Here is a 19883-nt window from a genome sequence, read left to right as displayed (position 1 = left end):
TCTTGGACTTTCTGTTCCTATTGGAGTTAGACCACAGCCTGTTGAGTCATTCTAATAAACCCCCTTTCTATATATACACAGAAATTAGTTAGAATATTTCTGTTACTATAGAGAACCCTGGCTAATACTCCCTCTAAAATCAAAAGCCCAATTTAACACTTTCTTCTATAAGTTATCTTGGTCATGGTGTTTTGTCACAGTAACTAAGACAGTCTGATGTTTGCTAGGGTGGCTTTGAATTTGCTATAAAACTAAAGAGGCCTTTAATTCTTGTGGTGATTTGAATAGAAATGACCCCTATAGACTCATATGTTTGAATGCTTGGCTCAGAGGGAGTGACACTATTAGGAGGTGTGGCCTTGTTGGAGGAACTGTATCACTGTGGGGACAGACTTTGAGGTCTTATATGCTTAGTTACACCATGTGGCATACAATCTTTTTCTGTTGCCTGAGGATCAAGATGTAGAATGCTCAGCTCTTTCTCCAGCACCATGTCTGCCTACACTCCACCATGTTTCCCGTCATGATAATAAAGGACTAAACTTCTGAAACTGTAAGCCAGCCCTAATTAAATGGCTTCCTTTATAAGGGACTCATGGAGGGTACCTGGAAGACTCCATTTGTCCTAGGGATAAGGGCTTGTGGAGTGATGGGAATGGCTTCCTTTAGCTGGAAAACTCATGCCCAATACTAATGGTACAATTTAGCACTCAGCGATGACTCTGGTGCCTGGATGTGTCTGCTTTCTCTTCTGTCCTCTTCAAGACCCCTGTGTGATCTATACTCTCTGAATTTTTCACACTCCATTGTTACATGTATCCTCTGTTTCATGACCTATGTAAACCTCTGTGCACTGCAGGGATGCTAACTGCCCAGTACTTTATACCTGCCAGATGCTGTGTCTTCGCCCTGGCCCAGCTAGGAGTCACAAGAGCAAAACCCCATCATGTATGTACTCCACCAGCACAGCCCCACTCTTACTACTGACCACTTGTCCCCTTGACCATCCAAGTCACCCTTTGGGAACCAAACAAGTTCTCTCAATCTTTCCACACCAAACCTAAAACCTGTTACAGACTGTTCCTCTCACCATCTGGTAAGAGCCTCCCCAGTCATCCATGTTCCTCTTTCAAAACCTACATAAACACCCCAGAAAAGACTGTTCTGATGTAAGGGAAGCCTCTCAATTTGTATTCTCTCCAACACAACTAGATCCTCCTTTCAGATATCAGTTGTCTCCCAATTAACCTTATATAGCCAATCTAAATTTCCCTGGCTCCTCTCAACACTCCCAAACTCCAGATAAGTACTCCTGCCAACCGACATCCTAAGTTTTTCCTGCATACTACCTATTCCTAAAGGTAAAATCTCTCCTCATTCCTGGTCTTGGGACTCCATTTCCAACTACCAGGACCATAGGCCTAGAAGATTCAAATGTACATCGAAGATAAAAAAAAAAAAATTCTAAACTCTGTCTGTAGTCTATCTCTTCAAACTGATTTCAAATCAACCACAGACTGCTCTAGCAACTCCAGCAACAGCTTCAGCTGATTCCTTGGAATCTACATCCTAGACAGCTCCAAAACCGCTAGCCCAAAGACAGTCCAGCCTCACGGACCATTCAACTCTGACTACTCTTCCATATGGTTCAACAAATGAAACAGCCTGCTCTTCCTGGCCTTGGCCAGCAACCCAGCTTCCTAGGGTCCCTTAACATTGATGCCCCAAGGTCAACTGGAGGCAGCCAGAGAGAAGGATATCCACTTATAAAATAAAAAGGTGGGAATGAAGGAACTTTGGCAGGCCCAAGAACTGCAAACATGGCTCTGACAGCCTTTCTCCTAACCCCTCTTCTTTGCTAAAAAGTTAGATTATGTCCCTAAAGCTAGCCTCCAAAGTCTATTCCCTTAATTGGCCACTTCTTTCTCCTGAGGCTAACTATCAAAGTCCAGCTATGAAAGTATGGAAGTGTATCAATCAAAAGTCCCTGTTTGGTCACCCTGGTTAACATGCCCAATCAAAGCAAACCAACTCATCCTAACACACGGTTTCCCCCTTTACCTTTATAAATTGCCATTTGTCTGTGACCACACCTGTCTCTTCTTTATCCAGAGACTGTCTTTTGTCCCCCAGGAGCAGATATCCCCTCCCCTCTCTCCCTTGTTTTTTCCCTTTCTCCCTCATCAACTATCTCCTGTCTTTGTCTCTTATTCCTTGCCCTTTGTCCCTCTGGGGCAAATAAATGTTTGTGCTGAGAACTTGGTCTTGGGGTGTTTTGTGCCGATATTGGTCATTCCAATCATCATATACCCCATTAAAGTCTTCCATACTCCTGAAAAACCACAATTAAAAATATTATTTTCCAATATGTCTTCTAATTTGCCACCATTCATTACAAGAGGACTATATATTTGTAATTATACCATTAGTCTGCCACACAAATGTATTTACCTTGTTTATTTCTGAGAGAGCTATATATTTACCATGGTCTACAGAGGAGACTGATAACAGAAGCAAAATGTTCTTTCCTTAGAGCCCTTATTTAAGGAATCAACAGCTGTTTTTGTGCTTTAAAAATTTTTATATTATGCAAGAAATTAGATTTAGTATGGAAAACCATTTTGAGAGAATTTAATGAAAATACACATATAAAGAATGGCAAATTTATTTATACTAATTACTCTAGCCCTCACAACAATAGTCCCAACCTTGATCTTTATGACTTTCGTCAAATCGGAACTATGCAGTATTGAATGTCTTCTCAATGAATGAAAATACATTATACAGTTGTGGACTACACAGGTGATAATGTTTTTGATAGTCTTTACTTTTCAAATTTGATTCTTTTGTGTGTCATCCCTCCCCTCTCCATTTCTGTAACTCAGAGCCTACTGCTTGCTAGGCAAGTGCTCTTCCACTGAACTAAATCTTCAATACTTCAAATTTGCTTTTTAAATTGCTTGTGTGGTATTTAGAGTAGGTTCTAATTAAAACGGCACAAGGAGAAAGAACAGGAAATCTTTCTATTCCTGTTCCCCACCCACTTAGGCTGCTGGAAACAAACGAGGTTATAAACGAGGTTATAAACTAAACCTTGTTATAATCCCTCCCCCACCCCAAAAATGTTAAAGGAGTTGATGCCAGCATTGCCCTTGTTAAAATTTCTTATTATTTCAAGCTACGGTAGGACCAGTAAGTAGGGCATGTCAGGATCCTGCAATCTTTGCATCAGACTACATTAAAAACAGCAGTAGTTTAGGAACTGTTAAGGTCGGTGGTTCAATAGGTCATTTAAATCCAAGTAGTTGGTTTTAAGATTTTAACGGGGGTTGCGGGGGAGCGGGTGTGTATGAGAAGAGCTGAAGGGGATGAGATTTTCGTTCCTAAGGTGACAAGGTTTCTGAAAGGAGGTTTTGAGGACTGAATCACGTGGTTTGGACTTCTGCTAGTCAAGCAGTGTGCTGATCAGCGCGGCTCCTTGCCAAGCCTCAGGGGTCCCTGCCCAGACCTCAGGCGGCTCCTCCAACCCGACCTGGATTCCAAAGCGAGGCGTCATCCGGCGTTCCCCGCCCTCGTCCCTCTGCTAGCTGGAGAGCCGCATGACACGTCGAGGCTCCTCCGTCTGGGATGGGTGCAGGGAAGAGGCGCCGGCCACTCTGACATATAGTCTCTGCTTGGGCCTCGCGCCCCACACGCCAGTCTTCTGCCAACAGGGCCGGGGCAGTCCAGGGTGGCTCTCCACTGCACCCAAGGCTTCCGAAAGCAGCTCCTCCCTCATCTTCCCTTCCACACTGGGGATGGTGGATCACGCGGCTCACTCAGAAAGACACTCAACAACTGGGCAGTTCTCCCAACCCCGCCGAAGCAGGCGGCGCGACTCAGAGAGAGGGGCGGGGCCTTGACAGGCAATACCACGGTCCAATAGCGTCCCTCCGTCACCAAGTGAAGCCCAATGAGGCATGAGAGGCGGGACTTCCGCTCGCCTGCTGTTGTCGTCCCTTTTCGGACTCGTTTGGGTAGGGACTCGGTGTGAATACTCAGCCATGAAGTCCGGGTAGAGACTTCTCCCGGGTGCCGGCGAGCCTGGGTTCCGGGGCCGGAGTTCAGGTAAGAGCTCGTGTGGCTCGGCAGCGTTGGGCGGGGGTTGTCCCCAGGCCTCGCCGGGAGAACACACCCCCTCCGGCCTGGGTGCGGTGGCCCGCAGCGGGGGCTTGTGTGACCCCTCGGCTGAGTGCTGTGACAGTATAGGCCAGTGCCGGAGACCAGTCCTTAGCAGCCCATCCTGTCGGCTTGTAGGTTTGAAGTTGTCGGGTTATGGATTTTGCTTCCCACGTTCCCTTCCAGAGGTGCCTGTGGCCTGGAAAGGTACTTGGAACACTTTTGGTCCAGCACTTGGCTCTTAAGTCTTCGTCGAAAATCCTCTGGGGGCTGTTTTGTCTAAAAAAAAAAAAAAAAAAAAAAAAAAAAAAAAAATGAAGAAGAAAAAAAATGCGATAGCTCTTTTCCTTTTCCTTCCTTTCCCATCGCCTCCCCCTTCCTTCCCTAAAAGCTCAGCTTTCAAGCTTGGTTGGACGTGACCTTGCTAGGGCTACACACCACTCCCCCCCCCTCCCCCCCATATCGAAGTCCAAACTTCGGCAAGGACGCTTATAAATTGATCTGTCCCTAAGAGGGAAACAACTTTGGTAACCTCTGCTGCATGTTCTCTGCTTGCTTTTGGTAAATTGCTCTATTTTGTCTTAATCTGGCAGTCTTAAACTAATTTCCGTAACTCCCGTTTTAATCCTCAGTTTCAGCACCGTGGGCAGCTGCTGTGGGCTGATGTCTGCCCCAAACCTACCTGGGTGTCACCACTGTTCGCTGCCAGTGATGCAGCAGTTACAGTGGAAACTGCATTCCTTTCAGCAGCGACTAGAAGACAGCTACACTTCCTGATACAGTACATACAGTGAAGTGGTCGTGCCTTCAAAGAGCCAGTGGAAACAGGCCATTTAAAGATTTAGGGAAGGGCGTTTGAGAGTTTAATCAGGCATGGGGTCATGGTTTATTTATTTGAGACAGCCCTCTGTGTAGCCCAGACTGACCTCAAACTTGCCATTCTTCTGTCTCAGCCTACCAAGTGCTGGAATTACTGGGCCATCAAGCCTTGTTTAAAGACAGTTTTTAATGGGTCAAAAAAGATAACTCCATTTCAGAGGAACGAAGCTGGACTTGAGTGAGCAGGGCCACAGGGATTAATTGATTTTTTAAAAATAGTTTATGGAGAAAGTCAGTTTCAGTTTTTATTTTTTAAGAGGAAGTTGTAAAATGTATTATTGTAGAATTCAGGATAAACAAATGTTTCAAAAGACTGGTGTTACAATTTGGGAGTCAGATTAGATTTAACCCTGGGGTATTCTGGGGCATCGATAAATACAGAAAGGGCTGGTGAGATGTTTCAGTGAGTAGTAGAGCTTGTTGTACAAGCCCAATGACCTGAATTAGATTTCCAGAACCCACATAGATGCAGAAGGGGAGAACTGACTCTGCAAAGCCATCTTTTGCCCTCCACATGAACCCTGTAGTGTGTGTCTTCCCTTCTAAGTCATACACACACAGTAAGTAAAAGAGTTAAAACATGAAAAAAAATGAAAAAGTTGTGAAGATTAAATGAAATAAAACATGTCTGCTACATAGCTTCATTGAATTGATTGTATAGAACCATAGCTTTCTCTATGTAAGGAATGACAGTTATCTTAACAGCATGTTAAAAACCATGGATATGGAAGTTGAATATGGAAAGGTTTGGGACTTATACTGGTTATTTCTTTAAGGATTTTGGAGGAGCTGGTGTTGCTAGCACGTAACTTACTTTGATGTTTCTACATCTGAGACTAACAGATCTTTTAGGCACTAATCTCAGCAAAGTGAGGGTAGAGTAGGGGTTTGACTCTAGGGGTAGGTTTAGTGTGATGAGCAAGACTCTTTATGTTTTGTAGTTTTTATTATGAGTAGATATTAACTGGCTTGATAAAATATTATGGTATACTTTTGCTAGCATTAACTAAAACTAGTTGGATTTTGAAATAAAAATAATGACTTTGGACATTTTAAAATTAGGAATTAATGTATAGCTGAAAGCAAAAGGGTAAATCAAAATAGTGATTTCCACTGTTTGACTTGTTATTACCTTATGGTGCCAGTATGGTGGTTTCCTGTGACATAAAAAGAGGAAGGCAGTTGGTAAGCACTGTTAAGTTTCTCAGAAGAAGAAACAGAATTACCAGACATGTGAGTTCATTTTGATAAAGTATGGTGATGAATGTTGGTTTTAAATTCATATATTCTATAGATAATTATTGAACACATCTATAACATAGAATTAAGCTTTTATGAAGATTTTGCACTGCACTAAGATTGATTTGAGAAGAATGAAAGTATATGATTGCTAGTGTCATAGTATAGAAGTAACAAAATATAATGTTATTAGCTATGGGTCCAATAGATTTCTAATTACTTTGTGTTATCACACACAACTCTCAAATTCATTTGTGTGGTAGATAGTACAGTTATGACTTAAAATTATTTTTTGTATGTGTGAACAAATATACTCACAGTGCACATGTGGAGGTTGAAGACATCTTGTGTGAGTTGCTTCTCTTGTATGATGAGGGATCCAGGGATCAAACATTTCTTCATGTTTAGCAGCTCATGCCTTTATCTAACTCTGAGCCATCTCACTGGCCCAAATATACCTTTAACATTAAACAATTATTATTATTACTGTAGGTGGTAGTGGTATCTCACTAGGTAGACTTGGCTGGCCTAGAACTTGCTGTGTAGACCTGGCTGGCCTCAAACTCAGAACTCTGCCTATCTCTGTCTCCCTAGTGCAGGGATTAGAGACATGTGCCATCTTGTCTGGCTAAATTATTTCAATTTATATTTCTATATTTTAAAATTTTTGGGTATATGTGTCTGTGTGAGTGATGCCACATGTGTGTGGGGGACTGTGGAGGCCAGAAGAAGGTGTTGGATACCCTAAGGTTTGAGTTAAGGTGGCTGTGAGCCACCTGATGCAGGTGCTGGGACCCAAACTCAGGTCTTCTGGAGGAGCAGGAAGCACTGCTCAGTCATCTCCTTAGTGCCCACTTATATATACAGATGAGAAGCTAAGGCATCAATGTGAGTTCATGCATGTAGTAGAGCAGATTGAATTGAACCCCTCCAAATTTGGCACAAACTATATAAAGCCTGTCTCTCTGTGTCACATTCCTTAAAAGACACACAGGGTGGGGCTAAGAAGGTGGCTTAGTGGGTAAAGAGCATTGCTTAAGAGCTTGTTGCATAAGCTTAAGGACTTTGGTTTAGATCCCTGTACCCATGTGAAAAATCTGAGAGTGGTCCACACTTGTAACCCTAGCCTTGGGAGATGGTGGGAGACAGGAAGATGACTGGGGCTGGCTGGCCATCAGGATAGCAAAAAACTAGAGTAAAAGACCCTGTCTCAAGGAAATAAAGGGTAGAATTGTAGACTAATAAAGGATATCCAAAGTCCTTCTTTGGCCTTTTCAAGTATATGCACATATGTACACATGCATATACTACACACCATCATAATGCCTCTCCCCCACATAAAATACTCTTGGGTATTTTGCGTTTTTACTTGCTGGTGACTTTGGGTAGTTTGCTTAACTCTTTACCCATAATGTCTGGGCACTGGGAAAATTTGTAAATAGAGAGAATGTTGAGTGAATGAGAAGCCTTGGTCTGGTCTTGTTCTTCCATTAAGGATGTGGCCATTTGCATAGTTGTTAGTAAATGCAGGAGAGTGGGAAACAGCAGACCCTACGAGGAGGACATGATCAAAGCAAAGGTATAGAGGAAGGAAAGTCAGAGAACATTTGCCAAGGTTGTGTATTTAAGGAGCAAGGCTAGTGGAGAGAAATGGTACAGAGTGTGGAAGCCCTCAAATGCCAGATTAAGGATTTTGAATTTGCATTTTAGTTGAGACAAATCCCTCTTTTATGAACACTAATTTGGGAACAGAGGTCCAGTGGAGAAGTGGAAGCCTGAGGTTCAGAGTCAAGACAAAATGTGAAGATTGTAATGAAGGATAGGTTAAAGTAACATTTAAAATAACATTGGGACTTGACATGGCTTTGGGCGGATCTGGGGGGGGATATTGATGCCACTATTGTAAATAAAGGATATTACGATGGATTAATAATAGGAAAAGACTGAATGAAGGGGAAGATGCTCAGCATGTGAAATGGTAAAATGGATACTGGAAGCTCTGTGTTCCATGAGCAGAGGATCACACCACGAGGAAATGGCCGAAACTGCCATTCCTATTTGGGGCATTGGAAATTCTTCAGGATTGAGAATTCCTCACTTAGTAAGAATGTGTTGATTGTTTTCCTGGAGCATATTCTATTTGTGTTCTGGGGCAGTGGAAGGGAAAGTAGTGGGAAGGAAAAGTCAGGTAAACATATAAGGCTCCCATTTCTAAAGAACAGTAAACTGGAGACTAGAGATTCTCACAGTAATATTAGAAGATTTTTTTGTGTTCTGCTGGCATTTAAACACGTGTTTAAGTAGCATTTCCATGTTGGACCATATGAGCTCTTTGTTAATTAACTTGAATTGATTATTGCAAAACCCTGTTTCAGAGATGGTAAGACTTCTCAGGACAACAAAGTGGGTACACAATTAGGAAGAGTGCACTCTGTACCCAAGTTTGCACCGAAAGAACTTAAAAGGGTTGGATGGTGGGCAGAATAAAGAACTGTGAGTAAATCCTATTGCCTTCCATTCTCTGGCTTGAGTTTCCCCATTCTGTGAACTGATGATGATAACAGTACTGATTTGGAGTGGTTTTGAAAATTAGTTAATATATGAAAAATGGTAATAGAAATTGAGATGTTTGTGTTAGCATTACATTCTCAGCTAATGGGACCTGTGGTAAGAAAGAAGGAACAATGTCTTAAATCCCTCTTTAACATCAAAAAGGCCTCAGGCTTAAGTAAAAGAAGGGCCTATAAGGTTTTTTTTTTTTTTTTTTTTGCAGATTTTCTAGGGCTTACATGAAACTGCTTGATTTTAAATTATGCTGTAGACTTCATCACTGAATTATATCTAGTTCTCTGATGTCATGTTAGGCCTGAGTAACTGGCCAGTCAAACAAAAATGTGTTTGTTGGTGAGCATGAAGAGAGAGCATAAGGTCTGTGTGTATGTCACCCTAGTAGAAAACATTCCTTGAACTCTGCTGCTTCCATTTCTTTCTTTCTTTCTTTATCCAGCATTCTTTCACCCAACATACATTTATTCAGTACCTTCTTTGTCATGTACTGCTCTAGGCATTTAGTGAGTATCACTTAACCGAAGGGACAGAAACCCTGTCCTTCAGAAGCTTGTCTTTTTGAGGGAGAAATGGGCGCTTTTTTATAATGGTAATTAGATTTTTTTTTGTTTTGTTTTGTTTTGTTTTTTTGAGACAGGGTTTCTCTGTGTAGCTTTGGAGCCTATCCTGGCACTCGCTCTGGAGACCAGGCTGGCCTTGAACTCACAGAGATCCGCCTGCCTCTGCTTCCCGAGTGCTGGGATTAAAGGTGTGTGCCACCAACGCCCGGCTGGTAATTAGATTTTTTATACTGTATGTTCAAGCCATGCTACTTAAGCAGAAAAGAATAATGATACCAGGTCTTAGTTGGCTGTGAAGATCACTTTGAAGGATGGGATCATGTCTTTAGTCCCTCCCCAACAGTGCCAAGTTGTTAAACATATATGGAATGTTAAATTGTTTTGTCTCCAACTTTGCTTTTGTTACTTCCTCTTAGACAAAATGTTTAAAGTCAGAAAGGTCTTAATGCATGCAAAAGTAAGTGTGCATTAAATGTTTATGGTAGACAGGAAGAGGCTGTGCCAAGGCAGGGAGCAGGTTCTGAAGGAAATTTGTACTGCAGTAAGTATTTAGGACTGTGCACTCACTACATGAACAGAGAGAAGGGCACTCTGAATTGTATTTCCTGCTGAACTAAGAGACCAGTGGAAATAAGGTTGCTGGAGACAAAAGCACAAAAGCATCAACATTAGGGAATCTGGGGGTTATTGTTCACTAACAGTGGCTTTTTTTTTTTTTAAACCTTCCAGTTAATTTTCTCATTGGTAATTTAATTAATTTAATTTAAAATCAGCTTTTGAGATGTCTTACAAGAATGTTTCTTTAATATTTTGCTTTGCTAACATAGATAAAATAGAGCCAATTATAAGTTTCCATTGAGTACAAATCAAGCTAAACAGCTGCTTTTGGTTAATGAAATAGGTTTAAGACTAGATTTTTTACCAAATTCATGTTATGTTTTGATACAACTTACTAATGACTGCTGTGTGCCTTTTAAAAACAGGATAAAATGCAGTTGCCAGCTCTTTTATACCGAGGAAAATGAGCTGTAGTACTTTAAATTGAGCTTTAGTACTAGGTCATGGTAGTTTTTCACCCTTTCATGTTTTAAGTTTATACAGTACTCACTTTCGTTATTCCTGGTATGAGATGCTAGACACACAGAATCAGAGAATGTCCATTTCTAAGCTGAAGAAGTTTCAAGAAAAAGGGTCTGCAGCAAGAGGGGGGGTAACACAAGAATGATGAACAGTTAGTTTGGTTACCTTGTGGTGGTACAGACAAAGAGCAGGACAAGAGGCTGCTGGCCGACAGTGTTTATTCAGTGAGAAGAGAAGAGAGAGTATGGAGGATGGCAAGTGACTGAGTTCAGGGAGAACGAGTATATGTATGGCTCCTGTGCTGAGTCTCAGGCTAGTCACAAACTGAATTTGACATCTGTGTGAGACGCTAAGGAATTTTACACAGGCACTAACATGACCAGGCATTTTTCTTTTTTCCCCAGGATACATTAATTACATATAGTTGTAGGTTTTGTTGTGACATTTTCATTCATGTTTATTAAATATTTTCATCACATACATTTACTATTATTCTGTCTTGTTTCACCCCCACTCCTACTTGTTGAGACATTTTTGTTTGTAACTTTGTTTTTCTCTTACAAGAGGGTGAGACTGGAAGAAGACATTTATGCTATTTTCAATGATGATCATAAACCTTGTTGAAGAAATCAGTCTTTTAACTTCGAAGTCTAAAACATTGTTAATATCATGTGTTTTTATGATGTTGATAATCATGAAACATATATACATTAAAACATGTAAATATTCATAGCTACATTTATACAATTAAAAGAGCAGTTGATTTTGGGATAATTCAGTTCACTAATATGAGGACTTCTGGTTGGGTAGAAGAATTTGGTCTAGAATAATTTCTAAGGAAGTTAGAAATAGGTTAATGTTTTGTTGCTTAAGTGTTGTCTAGTTCAAGTTCAGAATTTAATGATTGAAATATCCACTTAAACTTTGCAGAGGGAGTGAATTTCAGTAGAATTGCTTGCCACTGTGGAAGAAATTCTATTGAGCTGATGAGAGGTGAACATTTCCAAGTGAAGCCCTGAGAGAGAAAGCAGTCATTGAACTTTTAGCTTTTCTTATATAAAGCACCTCATTAATGTTGAAGATTATCTGGTTACTGTTCTTGTAATATTACATATTTGACCTTTAGAAAGAAAGTGCTTTATGCTCATGAATTATAAATGCTAATTGATTTTTTGCAGGGGGGGAGAGGGGGAAGGGTAAGAATTGATATTCATCTAACAAAATTAACCATGCAAAGATTGGGAAGGTAGCATAGTGGATAAGAACATTTGCTCTGCAACATGAGGACCTGAGTTCAAATTTGTAGCATCCACATAGAAAGCTGGGCAAGGCTGTGATTCAGGAATGGATCCTGAGAGCTTGCTGGCTGGCCCTTCTAGTTGAAATGACAAGCTTCTGCCTCAGTGCAGTACTGTCTATGGCAGTAAGTCATAAGACAGAGGAACACATCCCATATCCTCTGCTGGCCTCCATATATATGTGCACATGTTGCATACCAGTAAGCTCACATGCATGCACCACACACTTACAATGCCTCCCTTACACCAAAAAGATCTAATCATTTAGAAAGTAGCAATTCAGTGGCATTTTGTATATTTTCAGTGTTATTTAGTTTTGAAATGTTTTCACCACTTCCTTTCTGTACTTCAGATATTAGATCCTTATCAGATACACAGATGTACAGATTTTTTCCCTTTCGTTGTATGGTCTTTTTATCTTAATAATGTTCTTTGATACATAAAAGTTTTCAGTTTTGAGGAGCCCAATTTATATCTTTTTACTTAGGCTTTTGGTATCATTTTTAAGAATTAATTGCTAACATGGAAACTTACCTTTTTTTCTTTTTCCTTCCTTTCTTCCTTCCTTCCTTCCTTCCTTTCTTTCTTTCTTTCTTTCTTTCTTTCTTTCTTTCTTTCTTTCTTTCTTTCTTTCTTTCTTTCTTTCTTCTCTCTTTCTTTTGAGAACTAGCTGGCCTGGTACTTGCTGTGTAGCCCAGGCTGGCCTTGAACTCACACAACTCACCTTCCTCTGCCTCCCAAATTAGACTCTAGGTGTCCCACTCTACTTGGCTCTTTTTTTTTCTTTTAAAATAATATTTCAATATGTAATGTAAGCTATATGAATTTGTGATTTTTTCCTTACATCTTTCTGAGTGCCAGAATTTACAGGTGTGCACTGCCATATCTGGCCTGACCCTGAATTTTCTTCAAGGACTTTTCTAATTTGAGCTCTTATATTCAGGTCATTGATCCACTTTCCTGTTGCTGTTTTGGTGTGGTGAGTTTAGGTTACAGCTTCATTGTCTTGTATGTATGTTTGTGCCAGTACCCCTGGTTGAGGATGATACTCTCTGAGCTCAGCATCTTTTAAAAAGATGATGTGTTTCTATATAGGTCCATGGGTTTATGTCCAGATGCTTGGTTCTGCTGCCTAACTCTGTGTACATGCTTATAGGAGCATCGTACAGTTTTGACTATTGTATCTTTGAAGAGAGGACATTTTGAAATCCAGAAAACAGGGGTGTTAGAAATAAGACATCACAAGCCAAATCTCCACTAACCAACTTCTCACCAGGTTCCACCTCCTAAAATTTCTATCACCTTCCAATGTGGCAGCCTCAGCTGTGACCAACTTTCACAATGAAGAGTACTACCCATTATACCATCACAGCCAGCTCTTGGCTGCCTGTCACAGGGCCATACCTTCAACACATGAGCCTGTGAGAGATATTTCTTAGTCTTATTCACATACGTGTCCATCTCATAGTGCAAACTGCATTTAGTCATCTCCAGGAGTCTCTAAAGCTTGCTGGTTCCAGTGTTGCTCTATAGTCTTGAGTCTACAGTCTCCCCTGAGCCTCAAGCCAGGCTGTTAACTGTGAAACCCACTAAAGTAAAAACGAGTGCCTGAAGTTACTGTGGCACAAAGGGGGAACCAAGGCATGGCAAAGTGGGACTGCAGCATGACTGAAAGCAACAGGGCAAAGGTTAAATCCTGTATCTCCCAATCTGGCTTCTGTACACATGGCATGAGCCTTCAAGGACTAGGGCAACCCTGCCTCATAGCTCTGCTGGTTACAGGCCCTGTGGCCTCTTTGCTGAGCCAGCTCCACTTGCTGCCTGTCTTGGTAGACATTCGGTTTTCCTGGCACCTCTCATGTTCTCATTTCCTTTGTCTCTTCCACGTCACTCTCACAGCCTCATACATTGTCTTTTTGGTGTTTGCCTTCAGGGACTTTGACCCTGTTAAACATGCTGGAGTTTCCAGGTTTTCTTTAAAATATGACTGGATGCTTTATGACCCCATAATTGTTGAATTCTGCATTGCTGTAAAACCTGCAACACATGACCGATTTCAGTGTCTGCCAGCTTAAGCTGCAGCTTGGCCTGTTTGGACCATGGCTGCAGTTACCACTGACTGCCTGGGTGCTGACCCTGGGAAGCACTTCCTAGGTGGCCTTGTGTAAACAGGCATTCTGGAGATCTCTTCTTCAAGCAAAGGCTTTCAAGTGAGTTTTCTTTTTACATGGTGATACTATGATGGATGTGGTATGGCAAAAACTGAGATGCCTTCATGTCATGTTATTGCACTGTGAAGTCTTCTTTATGATTGGGATAATACTGCCTTGACCTCACCTTTGAAAGTACTTCTTTTCTGGCCAAATTGCAAGTTTTCAAATCTCTCTGTTTTACTTCTTGTTCGTAGTTTTTACTATCAACTTAGTAAGCAAAGGGTAATACTCCACCTAAGCACTGGGGTGTATTGAAATTTCCTCTGCCAGGTCAATTGATTTGTCACCTTTAAATTAAGCCACAAACACAGTCTTACCCAAGGCATGGGCAAAATATAGATGAATTCTTTGACAGAATATTACACACATCCATTTTCTGATAGAGTTGTTAGTCCCACCTGAAACCTCATGAACAGTTTTTATGTGAACATTTGTGTTGGCATTCTGAGAGGCAAAAAGAAGTCATATGCTGGTATTTGGTAGCTTTTGCATCCCTCAATTGTGACAGCAGTTCGTGAAAGCAGCAGGCAGGTGGGTGTAGTAACAGATGACATCCTCTAGTGTTAGAGCCCTCATGCATGCCTTGGAGAGCAGGACCCTTAGCTCTCTACAAGGTCTTTGTAGGCCCGGGAAGAGATTCTTTAATCAGTTCTCACAAATGCTGCACATTCCAAGCTGTGTTCTTCAGCAATTCCCTGATGGTATCTGTACACCAGAATTTCCTTGCCTATGGCAGAGACTCTGGTTGTGTCCTGCTTTCTTGGCAATATTGGATCAGCTCTATCTGGACAACCTAGTGAAATTATCTGTTGCCTGATTTTTCTTCCACCCTACTCAACGGAGGACTGCATCCCAGCTGTGGAAAAAGGATCCCTCTTTTATGTTTATCTGTTTGGAAGCCACAATCTTAATCTCCTATCATAGTTTATCTATCATCTATCTATCTTATCTATCTATCTTTCTGTCTGTCTATTGAGACAGGGTCTCACAGGTATCTCTGGCTGGCCTGGTACTTGTTGTTTAGATCAGGATGGCCTTGAACTCACAGAGATCCTCTTGCCTCTGCCTCCTGATTCCTGGAATTAAGGGCCATTTCTGGTAATCTTTTCCATGAAATATTAAAAGCAGATTTTTGACTGGTTAATTGAAAAAACTTGCAGATATTGAGTATAAACTCTGATAAGTATTGACATTTACATAGCTGTGAAACAACAATAATGAAGTTGACAAACTTGTCCATTATTTTTAGCAGTTTTCTCAAGCCCCATTGGTTTCTCACTCTCCTGCCTCTGTAATATGTATCTTTATACTTACTATCATACCATAATTTAGTGTATTGTATGGTTCATGTCTCCTGATAGAACTCCCTCCTGGTACAAAATTGGTATTGGTATCTGGAATAGTCATAGGATACTTAAAAAATTGAGGTTTGTTTTGTTTTTTGATTTGGTTTGCCTTTGGGTGTGAGGATAGTGCTGAGCCATTTGCCAGTTGGAATTGGATGCTAGCAATCACAGAGTCACAGTTAACAGAGCTATGGACTGTAGTTGTTTGAGATGTATTGTCTACTGATGAACATCTCTGCTGCTTTTGAACTTTATAGCAATCATACTCTGTTAGAGCTACTGTGTGGGATAGAATATTTTGGGAGTAGAGCTGGGATAGTGGCTCACCTGTGTAAGAGATTACAACTGCCAGTGTATTAGTTACTTTCCCGTTGCTGTGACAAAACCCATGCTCAGAAGCAACTTAGAGAAGGGAGTGTTTCTGTAGACTTTTGATTCCAGAGGGATAAGAATCCAGTATGGCAGCAATGCATAGCTGCATTGTCAGGCAGCAGGAACAGGAACCTGAGAGCTCATCTCTTCAACAGCAAACATAAAGTGACACAAGGCGTTTAATCTGAAAGCCTGCATGCAGTCACTAACAAGGCTGCACCGCCTAAACCTTGCCAAACAGTTCCACCAAGTGGGCTAAAATGCCCAAGATTGTGGGGGTCATATCTCATTTAATCCTCTCATAGCCTGTAACTCCAGTTTCAGGAGATCTTATATCCACTTCTGACCTTGATGGACAACAACAGCATGTGTATGGTACACATACATATATACAAGCACTCACACATACATATAAAAATAATCTTTCAAAAAAGAATATTTTGTGTGTAATTGAGCGCTTATATTGAAAAAAAAATTTGATTTTCTGCCCAAGATCTGCCTTTTTCTTTGTTTTTAAAAATGTTTAAAATATTTTTATCTATTCATTGACAGTTTCATGCATGTGTACAATCTTGATTATATTTGACCTAAGTCTCCCTTCAGTTCCCTATAGAACTCCCCCAACAGGTCCTTCTTCCACCTTCATGTCCTTTCTTTTTGTAAACTCCACTGAGTACAGTTAGTGCTGCTTGCATGTACATGGGTACAGGGCCTTCATGGAACATGGTAAACCCACCAGCAATCATATATCGCAACCATCATCATCATCTTGATTTTTTTTTTTTTTTGAGACAAGATCTATGATGTAGCCCTGGCTACCTTGAAATTCCCTATGTAGGCCAGGGTGGCTTTGAACTCATAGAGATCAACTTACCTGTGTCTCCTGAGTGCTGGGATTAAAGGCAGACACCACCATAAATTAATAGATTTTAGAAATAAGTATGAAGACTAAACCAAAAATGATATAAAGACCCGCCACCCAGAATTAACACACATTTACAGATTATTTTAGTTTCATAATATTTAAAGAATTATTTATTTTTATATGTATATGTGTGTGACACAGTATAAAGATGTGTATATACCACATGTGTGCAGGTACCTTCAGAGGCTAGAAGAGTGAAACCAGAAGAGCTTTGTGAGCCACCTGACATGGATGCTGGGATCCAAACCTGGGTCCTCTGCAAGATCAACAACTGCCTTTAACTGCTGAGCCATCTCTCCAGCCTCCATAGCATTCAACGTATGTATATTCATGTACATTTTTAATACATGCGTGAGACATTTTTCACTTAATCTTTTTGAGACAATACCTCACTGTCTTGCCTATGTTGGTCTTGAATTCCATTGAACAGCTGGGACGACTGTTGAAACCACCACACCTGGCTTTAATGGCAACAGGGTTTTTATTTGCTTTGCTTTTGGTGGTGATGGGGATTCAGTGCCTCTTTGAGGCTCATGTTAGGCAGCTGCTCTCCTACTGAGCTTTAAGAAAGTTTTAACGTTAAAGTCTTAAAACTTTTTAAAGAGAGGTTAACAGGCAGTCACACGAAAGGTTTCATTGAAGACAGTAAAAAGAGAAGTGGTGTGTGCATTTGTTTTATAAATGTTAAGCAACTAATTTTGTCAAGCACTGTTTACACATCTGTAAATACTGATGTCTTTGAGAAGTACATCTTCTTTCAGCAAATAAGGACACTAAACAATGAAAATAAGAATTAAAAATTAAGACAGGAAGCAATGAACATTTAAAAAGCAGGAGATTAAAGGAGTAAGTCATGGTAGTTGTGTAAACTGATTGCAAACACTTGCCAAGGGGGGGGGGTCTGGCTTCTAGAAAAGAAGATCAAGACCATAGCTGGGGGCACACTGTAAAGCAGCAGGTTATAGGGCCTGTGCACCGGCGGTTCAGCAGTTCAGAGCACTCTTGGAGTTTTGTTCCCAGCACCCATATCTTGTGGCTCATAACTCCCTGTAACTCTAGCTCCATGGGGGATCTGGTGTCTTTGGTCTCTGCAGGCTCCTGCACTCAAGTACACCTCTCCTCACATGCACATAACTAAAATAAAATTTAAAGAAACAGGCTGTAACAACGATGCTGACGTAAGATCTGGTGTGTGACAGTATGCCACCATTAACACACTATGAAAGATTCCACGTTTATGCACCCACACTCCCTGTAGATCATTGGCTGCTTTATTGTTTTCCATCCAAGAACTGTACAAAAATTAAAGAATGAGGGATGAAGGTGGGGCTGACGAGTAAACAGAATTGTTTATCTTTCAGTCAGTTAGTTCCTAGTACTTACACATAGAAGTTCTTTCCCCTTAAATTAAGGAAGCTGGAGTGACAGTACAAGTCACTTTCTTCTGTTCTATTCTAAAGTTTGTGTACAGTACTAGAGGGAGTGACATTCCTGTCAGATCATTAACACAGAACATAGCATAAAATCAAGTTTTCTTTCAGTGTTAGCTATAGTGGTAGGATTCACATTTGTATGGAACAACCTAAAAATAAAACATTCTGGTTTAGGAGATATACTTTGAAGTACACTGTGCACATTTTGATAACCACAAAAACCAGAATTGCCTACTATGTTTCCCTAATGCTCAAGATTTCAAAATCCCTGAAAAAGGTTTCATTGTCAATTGTCCATTTCTTGTTTTCTGTGTGACTCATTGCTGGGGTTGACAACCTGTGATATAGCTGACAATAGCAGCATTGAGAGAACTATGAAGTATGTTTTTGTTTGCATTTCTACCCCCGCCTTTTCTTCTTGTCTACTTTAACCTATTCATTGTCCTTTGACTTGTAAGAAGTTTATGAATAATTGCATGATATGTCACTTTTCAGGCTTGATCAAGGAAGTGTTTTCCAATATGTGTTGGAATCATAATTTATATTAGTTTTAATGTAAAAATCAGCAAAAATGTGCTCAAGAGCTAAATATAGAAATAATATATAAAGAAATCAGGGAAAAGGTTTGCATCATTGGATTCTTACATATGACACCAAAAGCAAAGGTTTTAATAAAATCAAAAATAGAAGAGTTAGATTCCATGAAAATTAAGTGTTTGTGCCATGAAGGACTTTTCTACTTTTTACATTGTGAAAAGATAATACATTGAATGGGAAATATATTTTCAGTCTTATACTAGGCAAGACTTGATATTTAAAGTGTCAATACCCCCATAGGTCAACAACAACAAAACCGTTTGATTACAAATTAAATGAGTGGATATTTCTCCAGAGAAGATGCACAAGTGGTACAAGAAGAGGTGCTCAACATTACTAATTCTTAGAGAAATGCAAACTGGAACCCAAACTTAGTGGCCTTTAGGGTGGCTATTTCAAAAAGAGCAAATAGCGGGTGTTGCTACCATGGGAGCCCTGCGCATTCCTGGTGGGACACACATGCTTCAGCATCTGTGGAAAATGGCTTAATACTCTACAAGTCAGCCTTAACTTGTAATCCTTCAGTTCCACTTCTGGTATGTACCATATTACATTTGGAGTACAGAGGAAAGAGAATGAAGGTCAGGAACAGAGTCTGACCTTAACACATGTTTGCAATTATTGGCATACAGAGCAAAGGGCAACCTCTCTCCCATGAGAAGGAAAAATCTGCAGAAGGAAAAATCTGGCTGGGAATCTTTATAGGTTCAGGGCTTTGGAATGAGGAACTTGATGCAGCTCTGTGGTCTTTCCTTTCTGGAATTGTTTCCCTTAGGCAGGACACACTGTCATGGGACACATGTTGTCTTAGCAAACATTCCCATCTGGACTGACCAATGACTGTTGAACAGAGCCAGCTGTAATCTCAGAGGAATTCTGTTTTTACAACTGAGGCAATCTATCATAACCAAACTGGGAGAAGGAACACAGGTAAATGTTTCTTAATAAGTTAAGAAATGTTTGTTAATGGATGAATAGGTAAACAATATGTAGTGTGTACAAGCCATGGGGCATTTTTCAGTTGGAAAAGGAAGCAGATTTTATACTTTGATAGCACAGATCAGTTTAAGACATGCTACTGAACTGAGTCAGTCACAGATGACATGCTGAATGGTTCCACTTATATGCTACCTCACATTGTCAAATTCTGATAGGAAGTGGAATAAGTGTTGCTAAGTGCTTCAGGCTTCATTTTGTCAGAATAAGAAGGTCCTA

General features: G+C 40.6%; 1 protein-coding gene across 5 annotated transcripts in view; it reads left to right on the top strand.

Moving 5' to 3' along the window:
* The first annotated feature begins 3957 nt into the window (after positions 1-3957).
* The window catches only part of Rnf13 (ring finger protein 13), a 100119-nt gene continuing 84193 nt past the window's right edge, over positions 3958-19883 (top strand). For 3 of the 5 annotated variants that reach the window (XM_035451819.1, XM_027391646.2, XM_035451818.1), the window contains exon 1: positions 16897-16956. The gene's annotated coding sequence lies outside the window, so the exon portion shown is untranslated. Of the gene's footprint in view, positions 4108-16896; positions 16957-19446; positions 19599-19883 lie in introns of those variants that run through there. The other 2 variants (XM_027391647.2, XM_027391648.2) reach the window with 2 other exon arrangements.

This window comes from Cricetulus griseus, assembly GCF_003668045.3.
Source record: "Cricetulus griseus strain 17A/GY chromosome 1 unlocalized genomic scaffold, alternate assembly CriGri-PICRH-1.0 chr1_0, whole genome shotgun sequence".
NCBI classification, from domain to species: Eukaryota; Metazoa; Chordata; class Mammalia; order Rodentia; family Cricetidae; genus Cricetulus; species Cricetulus griseus.
Note: the sequence above shows the minus strand (reverse complement) of the source record. Positions and strands in the feature narration are given on the sequence as shown.